At 31.9% G+C, this 24,125-nt stretch overlaps 1 pseudogene; it reads right to left on the reverse strand.

Annotated features, from left to right (window-relative positions):
- Positions 1-13,198: 13,198 nt before the first annotated feature.
- LOC124888795 lies at positions 13,199-19,148 on the reverse strand (annotated as a pseudogene).
- Between the last annotated feature and the right edge of the window lie 4,977 nt (positions 19,149-24,125).

Consider the following 24,125-nt stretch of genomic DNA (forward strand, 5'->3'; position numbering starts at 1 on the left):
GCTTGCCCCTCTTCCCAAACCTCATCACACCCTTCTTGAGTGAAACTCAAAGGAAAACATGATCACCAACACCAAATCTTAAGGCATGAAGTCTACGATCAGCATAACACTTCTGCCTACTCTGAGCTGCTCTAAATCTATCCTGAATGACCCGAACTCTATCCAAAGACTCACGAAGCTAGTCCATACCTCAAGGTCTCACCTCTAAAACATCAAATCAACCTACTAGGTAGTGACAACGCCTACCATATAATACCTCAAAAGAAGCCATATCAATACTGGAATGGTAGCTATTACTCTATGCAAACTCTACTAAAGCCAAATAGTGCTCCCCGGGCCACCAAAATCCATCACGCATGCTCAGAGCATATCCTCCAAAACATGGATAGTCCACTCTAACTGACCCTCAATATGAGCGTAAAACACTGTGCTAAGATCAACCTAAGTACCCAACTCATCCTGAAAAGTCTTCCAAAAGTGAGATGTGAACACAGAAGCTCGATTTGAAAAAATGGACACTGACACACCAGGAAGATGCATAATCTCACAAATGAAGATAAGGGCTAACCTCTGAGCACTGAATGAAACCCGAACCAAAATAAAATGAGCTGACTTGGTCAATCAATCCACGATGACCCAAGCACTATTTGAACCATAAGATTTACGAAGCGAACCAGTCACAAAGTTCATGGTGATCTATTCTAATTCCACTCGGGAATGAGTAACCTCTGAAGCAATCCACCATGTCTCATATGCTCGGCCTTCACATGCCGACAACATAGACAACGAGCCATAAAATCCGTTATATCTCGGTTCATACCACCCCACCTGTAGTGATATCTCAAATCACCATACATCTTAGTCACACCTAGATGGATAGAATACCTGGAACAATGGGCTTCCTCTAAAATCAACCTAATCTAATCACCACTCTCGACACACAAACTTAGCCCCTAATCCTTAAAACTCCATCTGAATTAAGTGACGCCTCCTTAGCCTCCCCACTCAACATCTTATCTCAAATTAACCTCAATCCAACATCGTCAAATTGAAGAGCTTGAATTTGTTCCATCAAAGAAGTTCTATCCTTCACAAATGCCAAAACATGCCCCGGTGTTGAAATCTCAGGCCTAACTATTTGGTTAGCCAAAGACTGAACCTCTAAGGCTAACGACCTCTCCTGGGTCAAAAGATGCGCCAAACTACCCATACTAGTTGACTTTTGGCTCAAGTCATCCATAACCACATTAGCCTTGCCCGGATGGTAGAGAATAGTCTAGTGTAATCCTTAAGCAAAATAAGCTAATGATGTTGCCTCATATTAAGATCTCGCTGGGTGAAGAAGTACTGAAGTCAACGATGATTTGAGAAGGTCTCACAACGAACTCCATACAAGTAGTGCTTCCACAAATTCAAGGCAAACACAACTGCTCACAACTCCAAAGCATGGGTAGGATAATTCCTCTCATGAGGCTTCAACTAACGATACGAATACATAATCATCTTGTCCTCCTGCATCAACACAACACCTAAACCAACGCCTAAAGCATCACAAAATAAAGTAAAACTCACGCCCTCCTTGGGCAAAGTCAAGATAGGAGTTGAACATCAACAAATTCTTGAGCTTTTGGAAGCTTGTCTCACAAACATCGGACTACTGAAGAAGAAATCTTCTCATGGGTCACTTGGTCAAAGGTGCTGCAATGGATGAAAAACCCTCAACAAAACACCAATAATAACTTGCCAAGCCAACAAAACTCTGAATCTCGGTGGGTGAAGTAGGTTTAGCCAAATCACGAACCGCAACAATTTTGGCTGGATCAATCATAATACCTTTCTTAGTTACCACATGACCCAAGAAAGATAGAAACTCCAACCAAAACTCGCACATAGAGAACTTAGCATACAACTTCTCATCCTTCAATTTCTAAAGCACAATCCACAAATGCTCCTCATGCTCAACCTCACTCTTATAATACACCAAGATATCATCTATAAATACGATAATAAATGAATTAAGATACGATCTAAATACCCAGTTCATCAACTTCATGAATGTGACAGGGGCATTGGTCAACCCAAAGAAAATGACCAAGAACTCATAATGACCATATTGGGTTTGAAAAGTTTTTTTCGGAACATCCAAACCTCTAATCGTCAACTGGTGATAACCGGAACTCAAATCAATCTTCAAAAATACTGCAGCACCCTGAAGCTGATCAAATAAATCATTAATGTGAGGAAGAGGATACTTATTCTTAACCGTTACCTTATTCAACTGCCAATAATCAATACACATCCGCATAGGCCCATTTTTTTCTTCACAAACAAGACAGACGCAACCCCAAAGTGAAATACTAGGTCGGGTAAAATCCCTTATCCAATAACTCATGCAACTAATCCTTCAGTTCCTTCAACTCTGCTGGGGCCATCCTATATAAGGTATAATAGAAATGGGCTTGGTGTCCGGCTCAACATCAATAATAAAATCAATATCTCAATCCGAAGGCATACCAGACAAGTTCATAGGGAACACATCCATAAACTCATGGACAATACGGAAGAATCCAAGAAAAGAGGTGAAACAACATTGGTGTCACGAATATGATCTATGTAAGATAAATATCCCCTCTTAACCAACTTATGAACCTGAACATAAGATAATCCTCTTAGGACTAGAATAAAGTGTACCCTTCCAGGCTATCCTTGGTACAACCGGCGAAGCTAAAGTCACGGTCTTAGCAAAGCAATCTAAGCCAACATGATAAGAAGCCAACCAATCCATGCTGAAAATAACATCAAAATCGACCATATCTAACACAAGCAAGTCTACCAAAGTCTCACGCCCGACAAAAATCACAACATAAGATCAGTACACTCAATCCACCACTAAAAAATCACCTACCGAGATAGATACACGAATAGGCATGGCAAGAGCCTCACTAATAGAATCAAACCCAAAGTATATACACATATACATAGGAGAAAGTCAATCTGGGATCAAATATTGATGCAGGTTTGAAATAGACGGGGACGATATATGTGATCACAGCACCAGAAGCCTCTGCCTTAGGTTTGAATAGTGTAGCATAACACTGACTACAACCACTAACTGCCTAGGTCTCCCCACGACCACCACTACGGGCTCCATCATTTATACCTCTCACACCTCTAGTAGAACCCCTACCTCTCACAACTAAAATAGGAGTAGCTACTATAGAAAGATAGAGGTGAACTTCGGATGCATGAACGTTCAGCCGCTACCTTGGAAGCTCAATAATTGCCCGAGTCAAGCAAGTTGAGGTGCACTCGAGCTAAGACCTATACCAAAAGGGCGCAGTAGGCATGAGTATGGTCCACTTTTACTCAGTAGGTATCATAGGCCGACCAAGCAAATAATAAAATAAAGCATACAAAATGTACACTAAGGGCACGTCACCTACATTTAGAAAATATTCCACAACGGTAGCCCACACCACTTGCACTAATAGTTCTAATATATCTCACATATATTGCAACAACACACCAAGATTGAACAAAAGTACATATTATATCTCTAATGAGAAGAACAAGGGGGAATATGCATATACAAGATCATCAAATACAAGTAAAAAAAGATACGATAAATACATAGATGATAAGTCAATATGGCAATTCAACACAGCATAACACAATAAAGTAAGTGTAATGTATATAATAATGATGATGATGCAAGAGGTCATCGCACAACCTCCGAGATCGTCGCACAATCCCTGTATACACCTATTGAGCTAAAGCTTCCCGACATAGTACCCATGAGGGGTTCATCAACCTATATATAATCCACATATCTCATATTTCCTTTTCGGCACATCCCTCTAAAAGAGGTTTATAAGGTGTTACAATATCTCTTCTTCGACACATCCCTCGGGAAGGGTTTTTAAAAAGATGTTTCCAGTGTTTCTCGGATATTGCCACGATGGTACCAATGTTCATGAATGAGTATGATATGAGGATGTCATGATCACAACCAATTTTCAAAACCAGCCACAATGATATATTTCTACAACCATGTGAGCTAACATCCACTCATTATTTCAGTTTCATTCATGAATTTCCACATGTTTTATATGCCAAATAAAGTATGAATATAATCACAATACACCAATGGTACCATATTAAGCATCTTGACAACACAGTACAATTATTCACATGTATTCAAGGCTATTAATATCACATAGGACCCCCCATGGTCACACATATCACATAATAACTAAATTTTGACAATTACATTGCATATAGATCCCTACACGGGCATGACACATAAATAGACATTTTTCATGATTAGTTTCAACTCTTAACATGGATTTTGTATCATCATTTACTACCCAACTTAGTCTGAAAAAGTTAAGTCATAACCTACCTCAAAAGTCGAAACCGGTCTGTTAAACTTGAACCCGCGACCTTACTTTCCACGAACAATCCTAAAATCCACTAAAAACATCAAATATGAAATATACACGTCAAAACATAACCAACAACACTCATATTGACTATTTTTGGTTCGGGGTCAAAACGAACCTCCGAAACGAATTTCCAAAAAAGAAGGGAGAAATCAGAACTTTACTTCAAAAACATGTTCCCCATATTTTTAGGAACCTACATCTGAAACCAAGTTAAATCAAGTAAAAAATGAGGTTCAAATAGAAGAAAAATCATTTTTGAGCTTTACCGAGTAAAATCTTTGAAACTTAGATTAAATCAAGAATCGGAGTTGTTTTGAACATTAAATTGATGAAAAATTAGTAATTATGAGATAAAAACATTATTCAAGTGAAAATGAGGTTTAAAATCAAGCTCTAAGAGTTTTGGAGTTATGAAAAATTAATTAAGAAATTACTAAGAAAAGGGTGAATTGTTACCATAAATTCATAATAAAATCAAGAAATGGGTGTTAATCTAGCTTCTCAAGCTCTCACAAACTTTAATTTTAAGCTCTCACAATATTTTAGGGTTTAATTTTCAAGAGGCAATATGAAAATTAAGGAAAAATGGACCCAAAACTGATTTAATGGTGCAGCAAAAATCTGCGCCAGCAATATAAAGAAACAACTGCAGTTTTCTTCTTTATTTTAAGTCCAATTCGAACTTCGATGGGGTGTCCGGAATTCATTCAAAGTCTGATATATACAAACGAACTATGCAACCATACTAAATTTGACGTTCCAAACACGATGACGATATCATATTTTTTTAAAAATATCGTTTTCACAAAGTTGACCCTCGAATTTCAAAATCACAATTTTTTAAATCGAGGGTTGAAAGGAGATTTAAAAGTCGTAAAATTATACAAAATATGCTAATACTCTAAAATTGACAGTTTGAATTTGCTGGTGAAGTCAAATTTTTCATCCAAGATCGTTTCGATCAAATGTGGGTCCCACACTCAGATTTTTAATTTTTAACTTTTTGATCAATAGGTTGAAATGAGCTCGGGTGCATCTAGACCCAAACCAAAGGTCTACCTAGCCTAAAATTGATATTACGGAGCTGGTGACATAGTCTGTTTGGCCATATGTCGCACGGATTAAAAGATATCCCCATAAGTCTAAAGTAAGGCTCTCGAAGCCATCAAAAACCACAACATTGTATAAATGATACCAAAATGCATCAAAAATCATCTCAATCACTCTGACACCCTAGAAATACCATAATGCAACTCTGAAGAGGGACAAAATAGTCAAATCACATAAAATCACAAATTTCACATATTTCATCAAATTTTTAGATCGTTACAAAAATAGAAAAAGATCATTTCTTGTATGCTTTTATTTCATTGAGTGCTTTTATTGAGGGATGAAAATATTGTGGTTCAATTATAAGTGAGGCGGGGGTGAAAAATTGCGGGTCAATTATGATTGAGGCTGCTCTAAAATCACTTTACAGTGAAAACCATACTAATTGCGAGCAAATTTGACCCAGAAGGTAACTTGTTAATTTTATTTATTTTTAACAAAAAATGTAAATATAATTATGTGATTAATTAGGTATAAATCTTGTATGTTTATCAAGTTTTTTAATCTAATTTGAGAAGTAATTAATTTAGGTATAATTTTGGTGTGTTAATCAGTGTTTTGATCTAATTTGAGAAATAATTAACTATCATATTCCATATAATTATGACATGTATGTAGGCCATAAATTATCACTCTCTTATGTCATAATTTAATTATGAAAATATTGCATCTTGGACATGATTTTTTTAAAAAAAATTAAAAAAATATTTGGAGAAAGAAATGGTATACATATCGTATCCGACAAGAACAATAGCATATGAAAAGCAACATCAATAGCATATCTCAATCTCTTGCACCATGCATGCATTTGACATTTGTGGTGCAATATAAAGAAAATTTTCTGCAAAAATATTGAGGAACTACATAAACATTTTTGCAACGGCGAAGGCATATATTCTCCAATAATTTGAAGAGTTAATAAGGAAGGTGAACTAAAATGATAGTAAATTAAAGAGATATTTGTTCGAAATTGACTATCACAAACGAGGAAGGGTTCATTCTACTATTAGACGGACTTGGACGCTAATATCAAACATAGCTAAAAAATTCACAGACAATACAAACAGGATAGCTAAAAAATTGTCTGTGTTTTTTGTAATGAATTTTATGACGTTAACAGTTGAATCCTAAAATGCAAAACAAAGTGAAGAAACAACAAATACATTGACAGACCTGACAGTCAAAAACAATAATAAGATATATCACGATTATTTTTGAGAATATCATTGAATTTGTCTGTCAAGTCTGTCAATGTATTTGTTGCTTCTTCCTTTTGTTTTGCATTTCAGAATTCAACTGTTAACCTCATAAAATTCATTACAGAAACCACAGGCAATCTTCTACCTATCTTGTTTGTTTTGTTTATGAATTCAGCTATGTTCAACGTCAGTATCCAAATCCGCTAATAGTAGAATAAATCCTTATCTATTTGTGAGTCAATTTTAAACAAATATTCCCCCACTCTCTTATCAATTTGGTCCATCCTCCCAATTAACTCTTCAAATTATTGGAGAGTGTACCTTTTGCCATTTCAAAAAAAAAAGTTTATATAATTCCTCAGCATTTTTGTGGAAATTCTTCTTTATATTACACCACAAATGTCAAATACATGCATGATTTGAGAGATTGAAATATACTATTGATGTTGTGTTTCATATGCTACCGTTCTTGTCAAATACAATATACATATGATTCCTTTCTCCAAACGTTTCTCTAAATTTTTTAAAAAATCATGTCCAAGATGTAATATTTTCATAATCAACCACAACATAAGTTAGTAGTATCATATGACCTGCATACATACCATAATTATATGCAATATGATAGTTGATTGCTAATCAAACTAGACCAAAAAATTTGGTAAACATACCAAATTCATACCTAAATTAATAGCATAATTCTAAAGATACTTTTTCTTAAAAATAAAAAAAATTAACAAGTTACCTTCTTGGTCAAATGTTCTTGAAATTAGTATGGTTCTATCGTAAAGAGATTTTAGAGCAGCCGCATCAACCACAATTGGCCTGCAATATTTCCATCCCCGAATATAAGCGTTCAATGAAACAAAAGCATGAAAGAAATGATTCTTTTATGTTTTCTCTCAACCAACAACAATACTGGGATAATATTATTTTTGAAATATACAAATAACCTGAAATTCTTTGGTACGACTCGGTAGGACCACCACGCAATATCTTAATTGTTTTGTCCTTTTGCACGCCATGCTTGGTTATAATTTAATGTCACATCATGTTGTTTTAATATGTCTCCGGCAAGATCATTTTGTGTGTATACTCTTTTTATGTCTACAAAATTATTCAAAATCAATCCAACGACGATCTTTGTCATTCCTTGACGCCTTGCATGTACTGATTTTTTATTGAGCTTGTATGTATTTCACAATGCTTCCCGATCTTGAACACCTTTGACTTATTCGTACTCAAAGATCTAAAAAATCATGTACAATCTTCCACCACACAAACTAAAAAGTAGTTGTTTAAATTTTTAATCAATCAAAAAATATATCAAATTAATTTTTTTAAAAAAACTTACATGCCACTTTTCTAGAAAACATATAATTCAATATATATTACCTGATAGCACTAAATCTTTACGTGCAAGATGAAATTATGTGCAGATTCAGAACCTTAGCAAGTGTTTCTTTGTCCTTGTAAACCTGCTTCACAACTATTTTTATATTTGTAGCTTCACCAAATATTTCATCCCCTGCAATTAATCTAATCAATCGAACTAAATCAGTTGAATATAAATACTGGCGCTCCACATTTTATTCGTTATATCTTTGTTCATTATGTTCTATTGTATCCAGTAATGCATCCTCCATTGTTAAGTACAATGGATATTTAACAAAGAAACCTGCAACAGTTTTCTTTTAATCTAGATGCATCTCGACTCCTGTATCATTGTGTGTAGATATGCATCTATCACTTATTATGACCTAATTTGAATTTGAATTGAAGTATGGTCTATCTTGAGTTGAGTTTCTAATGCATTTATCAATCTTTCATAGTAGCTATTTGCATCACACATAATCCTATCTACATCAAAATCTTTAGGTCTACATGCTCAAATAATACAGAGTTGTTGAGTTATTAATATTCCAGAATAGTTCAAAATATGTAATTTGAAAATTACCACACACTTAAAAATAAAAAATATACACTAATATAATAAAAAAAATAATTTTGTTATCTATTATACACATTCATCATAAATTGGGAAGAACATTAGCACTCCAATAATGTATAAAACCAATTTGTATTATGATTGAATGTAAGTGCACTTAAGGCATAAGTGCGCCACAAACAAACACTTGTCAAAATATTTTTTTTAATGATGAGGAAACCTGCAGTCGCTATCTTTTGGGTGCACAAAGGGTAACCTCCACTCCTGTTTAATAGCTCACAAACCAGAAGAGGTAAGCAACACTATAAAAGCCTCGTGTGATCATCTTGAATCAGATGGCCAATCCACTACTGTCGCAGGGAATTCAGAACCTAAGTATGTCATCAAACTTAAAAACTGACCGAAATATGTCATATTTTAAATTAGTAACATCAATAGGCCTTGGGCACAAAAAATGTGCATAATGTAAAAAAATTTAACACACCAAAGTTAACTTCAGTAACTTTTTTAAAAAATGATTAACGCACAAATTAAGTGCGCTATCCTTTAGCTGAGTGATTAAAATTCACTTGGGAGTTTATTGTTGTTCATTGGACCAACCGATGCAAGAAAGAGAGGCATAATATCAGCAATCAACACATTATACCCTGAATAAAAAACTTACTGATCATGATCCATATATTATTCAACATAAAATACAAGTATATACTATTGTGATCATATGCCAAACGATCCCTCATCAGTTTTGCCGGTAAGTACTTAAAATCAGAGTTCCATATATTGGTTAGGGCTGAACAAGCTAAATGAAAATTCTTTGTATGGTCTGATATACCCTGTTAACTGTTCACTTGAAGATTGGAAGTAATGCATATAGAATCATTAACTCTCAATATTAACTATCAAGCCTGACCAACAAGAAAATACTTGTAAGGAGTTGGGGCAACAGTAGTTGATGTTGTTCCCTCCTCTGGTGACTTTCTCTTTTGCCTTTGCTTTTCTATTATCAGTAGCATTTGCCCCTCTTTTTTGCACCAGTTAGTATAATAAAAAATAATAAACTCCCAAGTAGACTTTAATTACATGGAAACTAGGCAAGCACCGTATCAACCATAGGATAGTGCACTTGTGCGTCAGCCATTTTTAAAAATATAACGCCAAAACTTGTGCGCCATATTTCATAAGTTAATTCTTTATAAATAGTGCACATTTCTTGAGCGCTATGCCTAATTATGTCCCTAACTAAAAACATGACATATTTCGGTCACTTTTTAAGATTGATGGCATATTTAGGTTCTGAATTCTGTCGTAGGCAGGGGTTTCGAACTTGAGACCTCCATTTTGAAAGTTCTAAGTCAAAATATCTGAGCCACCCTGAAGGATTCTGTCAAAATATTTTATCGAGCTTCAGATCTTAAACATGCTCCAGATGGGCTTTTAACAACATTTGTCAAAATATCTTACCAAGCATCAAGGCTTAACCAGTTTCAAACAAGCCTTTACTAACACTTTTCAAAATATCTTACCGAGCATCAAGGCTTAAACACGCTTTAAAACAAGCCTTTAACAACAGTTCTCAAAATATCTTACCGAGCAACAAGGCTAAAATAAACTTCAAACAAGCCTTTAACAATATTTTGTAAAATAGCTTACCGAGTATCAAGGCCTAAACATACTTCAAGCAAGCCTTTAACAAGAGTTGTCAAAATATTTTATGTTTTAACTACTATTTCTACCAAAAACATGTGCTAACAAATTTGTCAATCCTCTAACTATGCAAACCTTTTGCAATTCATACTGATTTCCAAACTCGACCTCTCCAAAACGCCAATCGGAAAACTCCATCTGACATATTCAACTCACATAAGATGAGCCCATTGCAAATTTTCACTGCAATTAACTAGAATCTCCTTCAATAATGGCATTTATCGGTTCTTCAAATTCTCAACTTTTGAGTCAATTATTCAAAAAGTTTACTTAATCCTAGATAATGTTTTCTTCACGATTGAAAGTTAATAAAGAAAGTGAGAATTTCATAATCGGGTGGAGGAGAGTGAGGTTCAAAAACTCCGTAAGCAAATTATTGAAATAAAATTATCACCGACTTCTGCTTTGATGTGGGTCTAAATATTCATGGAAGGGGTTGAGAAACCATCTTTTGAGCTGGTCGGTATGGCAATGGTGGTGGTCATGTCTATGGCGAAGGCAGCATTGACGGAGGCTGCAGGAGAAGAAAAGAAAGAAACTAAAAAGGAAATTACGAGGCAAAATGTGATTGGTTTGTGCCATATACCAATTTTCTTATAACTAGTTCGGGTCAAAAAGAGTAATATTTATATTAGTTCAAGTAACTGTAAGGTGGTCGCAGGATTTGGGGACAAAGTTCTAGCGTCTCTTTGAAAAAGGGTCATAGTTCAGGTGTATTTATGTATTCTTCCTAAGTAGAACAAGGACAAATATTCTCGATCTCGAGAACAGTTAGCATCCAAACTTACGATAGTAAGTAAATTGATCCATATATATAAATTCATGTTTAACATAGGATAAAACACAACAGAAATATCCAACTTTAACACTCAAATATAAGAGCATATGATTTGCAAATAGGATTCGGGGAAACAAATCTTCCCCCAATTAATGTTACAACAGCAAGGAGGCAACTACATTAGAGCGGCAATAATTCAAGAACTTCCTCCTCCAAGGTTCAACCAACTCTCACTCCACGACCTTCGCAAGTACATATTTAATATTATAGAAGAAAGCCCAAGACATAAGATTTTGTGGATTTATATAATCATATAATGGAATACCGACGTGAATATGCCAGCAACAAATTAGATGATAAATGAAGTTACCATAATCAAACGTATAAGGTTTTTCTACAAACTTGGAGAAGCACGTCATGCAAAGTAATACCACTAAAATAAGCATTGCTATTACAAGAATAGTATGAATTGGAGAAAATAAGATGAAATCCGGGAGTTGGACAAGATTGCAGACAACAGAAAGCTATTAAATGGCTGATTTAGAGAGGAACAGTTAGATCATGGACATATGTTTTAGGATAAATCTATAATTGCTTGCTGCCAATGTTTCAATTGGAGAAAAGAGAATGCAACAGAATTCTCTGACTATATAAGAAGTTTCTGGGATACTTCAGTATAGCCATCTAACGATTAACCTTATGTATCATCTAATTAATCATCACATTAATCGCAAATGACTATGAACTAAACCTTACAAGCACAATGAATAAAAAGAACGAAGGGAAATGTTAAGTACCTCATATATCTAAAGCGATGAATCCTAACATCAATAAACAGGACAGAGCAACGACTCACATTATTATTGTATACACAGTGCAATGCTTGTTAGTAGGCGTAAAATCTCCTACCATACTAGAGAAAATCACATTATTCTACCATATGTGTGACTATAACTAAATCCACTTGAAATTATTCAAAGACAAATTACAAATGAAATCTTTGAGAAGCAAATACTCGATAGACATTCATGCAAGAGAGCAATACTTCAAAATGCAAAATCATTCAGTAGATCATATTCTTGATCAACAACAAGAGTATAGCTAACTTCGAATCGCATTCCACATGAAAAATCACATCAATAATAAACATCATTAAAAAATCTATATCTAACCACGATTAATATAGGTAAAACATTTAATATTGAACTCTAATATTTTCTTTCACTATTATTAATATGTATAGAAGTGGCATTAACATCTTCACTCCGTCCAGTCTAATGTAGTCATATAATAAGAACGGAGAGAGTATTTCTTAAGAGCCTCGGATTTCTAAAGATACGAATCCTAACTTCAACAGTCAGGACAAAAATGTAAGTCCCATTGTTATTATATACACAAAGCAACGTCTATTTGTAGCCGTAAAATCTCCTATAACTACATGTTCCTCAACCATAGGTTTGGCTATAACTACATCCGCTTATACAAAGACAGATATAACAAATGTAATCCTTGAGAAGCAGGTACTAGATGGACGCGAATGTTAAATCATCAGTCGATGAAAGATATTCTTTATCAACAATAAGAACATAGCTAACTTCGAATCACATTCCACACGAAACAACAAAAATCATGAACATAAAACACCATATAAAGGATAAAAATCATTACTTTATCGCAAAAATGTACATCTAACCACAGTTAATAAATGTGAAAAATTTAGTATTGACTCTTTAATGACTCTCAAACATATACAGATCAACTCTATCTGTAAAAAGAGTTACTTGGATGATATCCCTTTAACGAGAACGTAAGCAGCACACTTGGAACCACATGAAACAATAAAAATTATGAACAGAAAGAACCACATCAAGGATAAAAATAATTACTTTATAGCAAAAAAGTTTCATCCAACAACAATTAATACATGTGAAACATTTAGTAATGACTCTAATAATTCTCCAACATATACAAAAATCGACCCTATCCAAAAGAAAATAATCACTTACTACAACAATTACTTGTTCTCCACTAACGTAAATAGCATTTCAATCAATCTGGCATTTAATTCCCCATCACAAACCTTCAACATCTCCAATAAAGACATCGTAAAGCCATGCTCCACAAAAGCCTACGCCTAGGCTTAATCTTCCCTTTCAAACTAAATGAAAAATATTGTGGAAACTTCTTTAACTCCCTTATATCCCTATCCATTTCCTTCAACAAATACTCAACTTTTGGCTTAAAATTCATCTCAATACTACATGTCAACAATCCAGGTGATCTCAGTATTATACTAACCACACTTTCACATGCAATTCCTAAACTAACCAAGTAATCAATTTTTGGGGTCAACGTATGCTCAACACTATATACAAGCAGTACAATAGTTTGACAAGTAATCATATTCGAACCCGAAAATTCAAATTATTTCAAGAACCGAAATATGGGGTGCAGTTGTTTTTCAACACTTGACACCAAGATTCTTGGACAACGGATGATACATTTACGAATGAAGTTGAAGGGTATTACAACCTTGTTTAACAAGAAGTCTAAAATAGGGTAAAGATCGGTATAAGGATCGAAAGTTAAGAGTTTGGGAGCATATCAAGTATTCAATCAATTGCCGAACGTTCAATTCCCATGTAAAATAGGCAAATTTCAACGGATTTGATTGTTTCAAGATTTGCTGAATGGAGATTTGGATTTTTTGAAGGGCTTTTGTAGGGTTGATTTTGAGTTGTTCAAGGTAGCGGATTTTATCTATGAATTTGAGTCCACAGTCAGTTGTGGAATGGTGGTTTTATGGGTTTCGGAGAAATTGAGGATGTAATTGATAACGTCTGTGTGTACTTTATTCTAGTCAGACCACACAAGTGGGATTTTACTAGGCATGTTGTAGTGTCTCTTTTATGTGTACGAGGTAGTAATAAAGTTTGTATACAATCTATTATCGTCAGTTTCAAAGAGTGGACTTTCATGGAATGTGAGGAAGGGTTTGGAGTGATGGGAGAAAAAATGGGTGGGGTTTGGGGAGGGTTTAGCATATCTGGTGGAAGAAGTGAAGGTGAAGAGTAAAGGAGTGTATTGGCATGCTTTGTTTGTGTTGGAGCTCTATCTACAAGGATGATAATTCATAGTTTATTGAGCTTATGTTTTGTAGGCAAGTTTTACAAACATCTCCTAATACCGATTGCATATATATACTAGACACTGAGGGCACGGGCCCAATATAAATTATTTTTTTGCTTCAATTTATATGACACAATAAAATTTAGATAATTAATTATATTTTAATATATTTTTAGATATTTTAAGTTGTTAACTAAGTATTATAATTTTTAGTACTTTCTTATGTAATTTTCAAATAATATATGTTACTCTCCTTGTTCAATTTGTTGTGGCATTGATAGTCAATTAGATCTTAACAATAATTTAAGTTTTAAATTATTATGATTTATAATAATTTTTCGTCCATTCTACTAATTAGAAGTGACATAGTAAAATTATCGTTCTATATCATTTTTTTATTAAGTATTATTAATTTTTTAAATATTTAGATGACTTATAATAATTAATTATGAGTGATATAGTAAAATAACGATTAAAGCAGTTAATGCAAACATGCCAAAAATATTTATTTTACTTGTTTGTATTAAATATTATTAATTTTCTAATATGTAGATGACTTATAATAATTAATTAGCAGCGATACAGTAAAATTACGATTGAAGCAGTTGAAACAGGCATGTTGATCTGTTGCCTGCTTCAGCTGATGAACTCCCTTTGTCAAAATTACCTTAAAGAAATACCTGTGAAAAAATTTTTAGAAGGTCTCATATAAGTCGCCAAGTTAATTTAAAACATCAAGATTTAATTTTCAGTTTATGTCTATTTAACCTTTTTATTAAATATTATTAATTTTTTAGTGCTTTAGATGACTTGTAATAATTAAATAAGGTTGATACAGTAAAATTATGGTTGAAGCAGCCGAATCAGACATGTCATAAATATCTATTTTAATTTTTTAATTGAATATTATTAATTTTTTATTATGTAAATGACTTAAAATATTTAATTAGAAATACAATAATTAATTAGGGGTGCTATAGTAAAATTACGATTGAAGCAGCTGAAGCAGATACGTCATAAATATTTATTTTATTTTAATTAAATATTACTATTAATTTTCTAATACATAAATGACTTATAATAATTAATCAAGGATGATATCGTAAAATCACAATTGAAGCAGCTGAAACAGGCATGTCGACCTCCTGCCTGCTTCAGCTGCTAAACTGCCTCTATATATACCAATTTGTTATTTTTATTTTGAAATAACGTTTAAAAACACATTTAAAGTATTTGGATATTTTGATAACAAATTGATGATAGTTTAGTTGAGAAACTCACACATCTAATAATTGATGTTACTAAAAAAAAAGTGGGATGTGCAAGTGTTTAATCCTTCACTTTTTTCCTTTTTTAAACATTCCCAAAATTAAAGATGAACTAAAAGCACTTGAAATAAGTTAATTCAAACACCCTCTTGGTTTGAAATATTAGTTACATATATTGGCTTGTACAAAGTATATCTTATTTTTCATTATTATTTAAAGAAAAGCTAAGATGGTTGGAAATAAGTTATAAAAGCTAAGATGGTTGGAAATAAGTTATCTCTGATATAAATATTGAGATAGATATAAAATAATTCTACATTATTTCAAAACTATTATACAATTTACTTCACATCAAACGAAAGTGATTAAACGTTAAATTTTTCGTAAAAGTTGGTTTGTAAATTTGGATATTTTTTGAATAGGAATTTTGACCTTCTTTAAACAACTACTTGTTAGAAAAAATTACATGATACTACAGCTTATCTTTATTAACTACATAAAATTTCTGTTTTTTTAATTAATTATCCAAAATTTCTTTTCTTTTAAAAAAACAATCGGATATATGCACAAACCCATAAATTTTCGAATACATAATATTAATGATGTATCTCCCCTTAGTTTAGTTAATGTATTATGTATCTCGATCAAATAGTTTCAGAAATGAAAGTATCTCATTAATTAAAATTATGTATCCGGATGTTAATTATGTATACGAGCGAAAATGAAATAATTAATTGTTACATTTTCAATTCAAAATTAGAGAAAAGTCATAAAATCCTCCCTACACTTGTACTCAAAATTCACTTTAGCACACTTTACAACTAATTATTTATCCCTCTAAAGTCATTTCAAGTAAATTTAATATATCCTCTAATCAGGAGAGTGTTTTCACTCTCCCAAACTCACGTGAGAAGGGAAAAGAAGATAAATAATTATCCAGGTCACAATTTATTTATTTATTTTTGTATAAACCACATAAATTTCTTCCCTAGTAAAAGTAATTACTTAAAATCCCGACGACCTTTCTCTCTCTCAAGATTGAGAAATATACTTATACATTAGGTCGTCCCCCATACATTGTTGGAATCTATGAGAAAACTGATTAGCCTATATTTAGGGACAGACAAATCTGATACTATCTTTCTTTTCCTTAATTAACGTCATTAATTACCTATCATTATGTGGTGTAAGATTAAATATAGTAACTGAAATTCAAATTCAAAAAAAATCTAAAACATCACAGTAAATTTTCTTCTTTGTTGATTTATGTTTTGAAAAAAAAGGGTCATCAATTGCTTTCTTCAATTCTCAAAAATAGCAATATGAACATCCCCATATTGTTGAGTCATTCGGATATTTGGGAGTCGAAAATTATTTATCAATCCTACAAAAGTGACGCAATTATTGTTTCAAAAAGTATAACCTTCTTGAAATTGATTGCTACGATCGCGATGGAATTGAATATTGACGAATTTCGCAAAAAACTTAAAGTAAAATACATTGTTGAGGGTAATTCTTCTCCAATTATCATAAGAAATGACAATGGAGTGAGAGTTTACATGGAGTTGAAGAAAAATTTTTTGGGATTTGTCAATACGGCATTTCATGTCCTGAAAAAATAAAAGCAAACTCAAATTAAGAGAGAAAATGGCAGCAAACTGATACGTATTAAAGATAATATTATACAACAGTTGCACATGTATGTGAGAACATTATACACTTAAAAAATAATCTGCTGTAATGTATAATGTCATACTATACATTTAAGTATTAACATTAAACATGTATACTTCTGCATTCTTATCAGAAGGTATAATGTAACCTTATACAGTAGTAATACTTTCTAATTGTACAATACCAAATAATACATAAAATGTCTCTTAAATGTAATAAGAACTTCTTAGGGGTCGTTTGGTTGGGAATGTAGTTATGATGAGATTAGTTATGCTGGGATAAGTTATGATGAGATAAGTTATACTGGGATTAGTTATGCTGGAATTATTTTTTATTGAGTGTTTGGTTTGTTGTATTCAAATTAATATGCGTGGTATAATTTCTAAGAATAAATTAGTTGATTACCAAATACCCTTCATCTTATTTAACTATTTTTTTTATATATATTTCTTTTCAAGCTTTAGATATTTATTCTTAAAATTAAAACTTTCATCTTGTTTAGCTTAATTTTTGTGTGTGTGCATTTTTATGATTATATCGTGTGTATTTTAAAAATAAAACTTTCATCTTATTTAGCTTTAATTTTTGTGTGTGCCTTCCCATGATTATGTTGTGTGTGTTTTAAAAAAATCTTACTAGATCTTATTTTGTTTGAAATGAAAACTTTCAACTTAAGTTTGTTTAAAGTAAAAAAGAATTTGTTGTTTATGTCACTTCATTTAAACACATATCACTCATATAATAGAATATTAAAATTCATTTTAATTAATATATACAATATCAATTTTCAAGTAATTAAAAAATTATTTAATTTAAAATATATAATTAAAAAATGGAGTCGACATTTTTATTATTTTTTTAGAGAAATTAATATATATATATATATATATATATATATATATATATATATATATATAAGCATAATAATTATTTAAATAAATAAAATATATATATGTGTGTGAAATGAAAATCATAGGGTTTGAGGGCATTTTTGTCATTTTATATTTCTATACCTAGGATAAATTAAGTTGGGATAGTAATCCCACCATATCTATGGATAACTTATTAGTCCCGAGATAAGTTATTTCGAATATTGGCAACCAAACGAGGAATTACAATTTTTATCCCGAAACTATTATTTTATCTTGGAATTATTTACTTTAACACAGCACGCCAAACGACCCCTTAATGTATAACATAATGAAATATATAGTAGAAGAATTATATTATACATTCGTCTTCCAAAATAACTATGTATAATGTCTGATATATTATAACTTATACATTAAAATATAATCTTCCAAAATGTTTAATATCACACTATACATATAAAATATTCACCTTATATATTAATTATCTACAAGATTATAATAATTTTAAGAAAAAATTAGTGTTATTGTAACATTACATTGACTACACGACAATAATGAAAAAGAATGATTCAATTTTCTTTATTACGTGAATTGAAAGTGTACATCAATCATATTTTGAATATTCAAGTGTTATTGTAACATTACATTAGCTTAATTGTAGGCATAAATAAAGGAGCATATATATGAAGCAAAAATCGGTGTACTAAAATAGAAGAGAAATATGATATTTTGATATGTATGAGAGGATGAGATAGAAAGAGTGAATTTAGGTGATTTAAGTAATTATTTTAGAATTTTTGTAATTTCGTTTCTAATATCAGATTTTATGTAATAAAATAAAATTACCTTGGTATATATGTAATTTTTTCTTTATTTTTACTTTATTTTTTGGTCTTGCTCCATTATTCTCCTTCTTTAATTTTACAATCACCATGCCACCCACCACATGTACAGCCACCAGCCATAACCACCTTCTCCGTTCCTCTTCCTCCATCACCATCCCTACTCCCAACTCTTCCATTCCGCCGAAATCAAGAATAGCAAAATACTAATTTTTTTGACATAGGAAAGAGAGCTTGCCGGAAGTGTCTATTATGGTTGTTAAAGAAAGCCTAATTGCTAAATCTCAAAAGAGGTTGTTCAATTTATGAAGAAATACAATTACCACGCCGCATGTGTTTGTTGAGTGTTATGGATCACACGATGGGTATTGACGCTGGTGACATTATTGTTGGTAGTTCCACTCTCACCCCCGTCTCCTCACAGTGAACCACTATTTATTTTCATTCCTCATCACCATTTCAACTCCTGCCACACTCTTTAATTTTATTAAAAAATTATTTTTGTAAGATTTTTGTGGCTCAATTTCTAATTGACTTAGTAGGTGTCGATGATGGGTGTTGCGGAATTGACGAAGGCGGAGATGAAAGTGGAGTTTTTAATTGCTTCAGCCATTTAAATTCCTTTTAACAGTTTCAGTACGGCCACCGAAATTTCAAGATAAAGCTTTGTAATTAATTTTTTGTTCATTTAATCGTTATATTGTAAAAATGATTTAGGATGGAATATCTTAACTTCCTTCGTCGTTTTGATACCATTTTTGAAATTCCAAGATAAGTATTGTGGCTGAAGCAATGGCGGTGAAATTAATATTGGCGATAAGTAGAGTATTGTGGAGTTGATGAAAGTAAAAGTGAAATTGCATTTGGTGATGGGTATTGTGAAGTTGAAGATTGCAACGATGGTGTTAGCGAGAGCTTGGATGGTGGCGAAGAGTTGGTGGTGGTGGGTTTCATAGTTTCGCCGGTGGTATGGTAAAGCACCAACGCTGCTGGATGAAAAAAGAAAAGAAAAAATTTAAAAATATATAAAAGAATAAAAATTAACTCGTGGAGGTGCGTGTACTATAGGTGTGGTTCTCTATTTATAGGGATATCAGTTTAGGTACACGCTCCTCGTGCGTGTACCTTATTTTATTGAGTTCAAGCATTGCACTAAATAAGATCTTTGTTTAAATAATAAAGATGAATATAATAATTAAATTTAACATCTTTTGGAGAATTTATTCAATTAAACCTAGTCTTTATCAAAAAAATTTTCAAAGCCGATCGATATTCATCTACCACCTGTAACAAAATAATACAATGATAGAGACACCAGAACAATATAATTGAATCTAACCTGTACACAAAAATTAGCTCAAAGACATCCGACACTCATCTACCACCTGTAGACTATAACAAAATGATAGATAATAGAGATATCAAAATAATACAACTAAACTTTACCTTTACACAAAAAAATCTCAAAACAGAAATATAAAAACAATACAATTAAATATAACTTTTACCAAAAAATTTCTCAAAGCCAAAAGACATTCATCTATCACCTGTAAATTCTTCTACGACCTGTAAACTTCAATAAAATAATGCAATAGTGATCACAAAGTTTCAGTTTTGATGAAAATAATTCTTGTCTGAGCGAAAATTTTGACACTAAAGAATGATTTGAATGAAAACAAAGAAGATATATATATATATATATATATATATATATATATATATATATATATATATATATTATGTTGACAAAATTGTAAAGAAGTTGAAGGTTAGAAAATTAAGCATCCATCAATCTAGACATGCAACCGAATCAAGTTAGATGAACATCAATCATAATTTCACAATATGTAAACCAGTTTCTTCTCTAATTTAACATGTATCTCAATATTCTCCAATTTAACCTGTATTTCAATATTTATAGAAGTATTTCTTTAATAGAATCCTATTTTACCACGAAACATGGAAAGTTATACATATTCCTTTATACTGTATATCTTAGGACTTCTTAATTATTAATTCTTTTAGTAAATTTTTGCCCATAATATTAAATATTTAATATTTAAAAGTAATTAAATAAATATTCATTTTAAATATTAAGAATAATAGCTAAAAAAATCATGACAGCCAGGCCGCTACTTCAAAGCATGCATTAATGAGGATTCTACTTGGTTAAAATAATACGAAATCTATTCTACAACGAATTCTTTTCGTAATATTTTGCTATTTTTGTCTTTAATTTTTTAATTATTGGTCACGAAACCCCACCTTTAAGAGCCTAATGCATTAAGAAAGATAATTCTAGTTATGATAGAAAATTAATCCTAACCAAAAGGACTCCTAAACGTGGACAAAAAAGAAGTAACACAATTATGTGTTCATTTTTTGTAGCAAAATTAACACACTATGAAAGATGTTCATAAATTAAGAGAAAAAATTAATCCCAAAAATGCATTAAAATTTTATATTTTATTAAGAAATCATGATGTTTTTTTAAACCTTCGTAACTTGAATAGTGTTGCATATTGTCAATATAAACAATAAATAATAAATATTTGTATAAAAAGTAAAACTTGCGACAATCAAAAAGAGAATCACTATTTTCGTAAAATATAGTTGATCGATTGTTGATATGAAGGAGTACGTACCAATATTAACTTAAGATGGTACAATGTTATATATATAAAAAAAAAGAGATGAATCTTTGATTTAGTCTGTGACAATATTCTTGTTTTACCCAAATTTTTTTATAAAGAAATAAAGAAAGACGCAAAGGATGATGATAGTGAAAGTAGGAAAACAACTTGAATGAAAATCAAAACAAGAAGAATACCTAGCAATAGAAAAAGCCGTATGTTTATAGAAGAAATCATATTTATTTGTGAAGTTCGATCAAAATATTACTTAAATAGAATTGTATGAACTTTTTTTCTATTAGGACTCCTTTTCCTTAAATTTCACATGATATTTTAGTATATTTATATTTTGTTTAGTATTGTTTTTCCATATTTGGAGTGCATACATGTATTTTATTTAATATCAGTTTTCCATGTTTAGCGTATTAGTTTAGTACTTTATTCCTTATAGGAATTAGTGTTGTGTTGTGCACTAGGAGTGTCTCAAATTTATAATGTTTTATTGGATTTGTAGGTAAAATTTATATTGTTTTATTGGATTTGTAATTTAAATAGAATATACAAAAAGATGATTTTGTCTAAAGAAAAGACTTTTAATAAAGGGCAAAAAATTCAAACGTGATTTATAAGGCTTTTCACACTTTTTAGACAATAGAGATTAAATTCACTTGAAACAAAATTAAGAGGATAAATAATTATATATAAATTTAGGAGAAAACACTCAAAAAAATATCTGAACTTTGCCTGAATTTCAGTTGAGCATACTGAAGTTTACGGGGGTCCTATTACCCACCTAGACTATTTTAAGTGGAATTAATCCCCCCGGACTTTTTTAAAGAGGAATTAATTCCCCCCAAAATGCTATACCCAGTTTTAACGGCCGAAAGTATAATACACACGCTCTTTCTTCTCCATTTTATCACTTTTCAATATTTTTTCACCATTACAATCATATTATAGATTCCACAACTCAAATTCCTCCTACAAATTTTCATCATTTTTTCTCAATTTTTTAACCAAAATCTTTAACTATCAAAGGTTCTTCATCAATCTTAAAATGCCCTGTTCTGTCTTGCCAACAAATTCATTGTGACTCCAAATTTATTTAGTTCATACTATTTTTTTTAAGAAAATCTTTTCCCAAATTTCAAATTCAAATTGAAAACTTTCTTCAATGATTTTATTTAAATCGAAAACTTTCTTAAAAAAAATTTATAGGTTTTGCTAATTGGTATGATAACCAGTAAAGGGAAGGTACATAGTCATTTTTTTAGAGCAATCGTAACAGTGACACCAACATATATGATAAAATTTCCCTGTCACGAGCTTGGCTCGAACCAGATGCGAGTCTGAATTTTTTCTTTTTTCCCTCTTGGCTGGTGGCTGAGGTGGTGGTGGTTGCCGGCGGTAATGATGGTTGGTTGGTGGTGGCAATGGTGGGTTAAATTTTGTCATTGTGATGGAATTGAAGATGACCCATTTGGTGTGTGTGTGTGTGTTGAAATTGAATCAAATTGATGTAATTGAATTGAGTGTGTTAAAGATGACCCATTTGGATGTGTATGTGTGTGATGAAATTGAACACAATTTCAATTCAACAATGGAGCAACCGTGGTATTTTGGTGAAGACTCCATTGTTGAAGAGAAGAAAGAAGAGAGAAGAGAGAAGAGAGAAGAGAAGCAAATGAAAAAATAAATAAAAAACATAAAATTATTAAAAATCAGAAAATTGAGGGGTTATGTGACCAAAAAAAGAGTTTCATAACGATTTTTAATCACTCTCACTCGCTCAAGGGACGTGATTATACGTACTTGCCAAAGTGGGCAGATATATGTCATTAAAATATAAAAAAGAAAAAAATTTATGGGGTAATAGGATCCCCGCAAAGTTCAGTATGCTCAACTGAAAATCCGGTCAAAGTTCAGATATTTTCCTAAGTATTTTTCCAAAAGTTAGAGTGCTAATTATGAGTATAAGTGTCACACCCCTCTTTTTCACACGCGTCCGACCCCCGCTAGGGAGTTGGTTTTGGAGAAAAATGGGTCTTTCCAATTAAAGTGACGTTTTGAGAAGGGATTATTTTATTTACAGAGTCGCCACTTGGAATTGAGTTTGGGTGTCCCAAGTCACCTTATTGAATCCCTATTCAAAAGAAAATGACTCTTTAATTTTTTTTTTTTGTTTTTCCGATCTGCGAACTAGAAGTCCGGATAAGGAATTCTGTTGACCGAGGGGAAGGTGTTAGGCACCCCTCAAATCCCGTGGTTCTAGCACAGTCGCTTTAATGACTTACGTCTGGCTTAAATTATTTTGATAAATTATGTTTGGGTCTAAGTTCGCTCTCTTTTGATATTTAAAATCTGTCTACATCTCCTATATTAAATAAATCGGTGAAAGTTAATTTTTTAGAAAAATATTTGTCAAAGTGCGTTATTGCATCCTTGAATTTTAAAATTATCTCAGAAATATGCGTATGCCGCATTCTTACTTGAGACGAATATTTTAAATGTGCTTAAAATTTA

Source organism: Capsicum annuum, chromosome 11, assembly GCF_002878395.1.
Source record: "Capsicum annuum cultivar UCD-10X-F1 chromosome 11, UCD10Xv1.1, whole genome shotgun sequence".
Classification (NCBI taxonomy): Eukaryota; Viridiplantae; Streptophyta; class Magnoliopsida; order Solanales; family Solanaceae; genus Capsicum; species Capsicum annuum.